This window comes from Neovison vison, chromosome 4, assembly GCF_020171115.1.
Source record: "Neovison vison isolate M4711 chromosome 4, ASM_NN_V1, whole genome shotgun sequence".
NCBI classification, from domain to species: Eukaryota; Metazoa; Chordata; class Mammalia; order Carnivora; family Mustelidae; genus Neogale; species Neogale vison.
In genome coordinates this window covers 204,279,489-204,280,357 of record NC_058094.1, presented here as the reverse complement: position 1 = coordinate 204,280,357, position 869 = coordinate 204,279,489, and the positions used below count along the sequence as shown (strand labels likewise).

At 38.4% G+C, this 869-nt stretch overlaps 1 non-coding gene across 1 annotated transcript; it reads left to right on the top strand.

The window, feature by feature from the left end:
- Positions 1 to 300: 300 nt before the first annotated feature.
- On the top strand, positions 301 to 515 carry LOC122905608. Its single transcript, XR_006384370.1, has one exon. It is a non-coding gene; the product is annotated as a small nucleolar RNA U3 (small nucleolar RNA).
- The last annotated feature ends 354 nt before the right edge of the window (positions 516 to 869 follow it).

Genomic DNA, 869 nt, shown 5'->3' with positions numbered 1-869 from the left:
TAAAAGTGTTTTGTTTTTTTTTTCCCCCATACTATTCTAGAAGTTCCTTCCTCTCTAGGACACAAAATCCTGGGGGAGAAAAGTGTTCCCATAGAACTTTGACTACAGGGTGACCAGACATTCTGGTCAGTTGGGAACAGTCAGTTTCTACATTTTGTCCTCAATTGATTATTGGTAGTGCTGCCTTTTAATTCTCAAAACTGCCCCAATTCAGACAATAAATTATATGGATACCCTACATGTGTAGCAGTTGCCCTATCTATACTCAGGGGATACATAATACCAAAAATAAAAATTTCAAAGACCATAGTTTCAAGGATCATTTCTACAGTTTGTTACTAGAGAAATTTCTCTGAATAAGTGGTGCACTGGAAATTACGAGGAGGAGGCATGGCACTCTCTCCTGAGTGCTAAACTGGTTCTTGTTGCTTCTGCAAACGACATTCACCCTTGATATTGGTTGGTTCTTCTCTTCCTTTGAAAGAATAAGAGGGAGAAGATGCAGTCTAAGTGAAAGGAAGAAAGGAAGGAAGGAAGAAAAGCTATAAAACTTTCTACTTAGCTTACTAAATGAAGGATTATGAAATTACAAAAAAAATAAAACTGATGAAATCGGGATGCCTGGGTGGCTCAGTCGGTTGATTGTTTGCCTTCAGCTGGCTCAGGTCATGACCCCAGAGTCCTTGGATAGAGTCCCACATGGGGCTCCTTGCTCAGCGGGGAACCTGCTTCTCCCTCTGGCGCTGCTCCCCCTGCTTGTGCTCAATCTCTCTCTCCCTCATAAATAAATAAATAAAATCTTTTTTAAAAAAATAAATAAATAATTTTAAACTGATAATATCAATTAGATATGATATTTTAAACTTTAT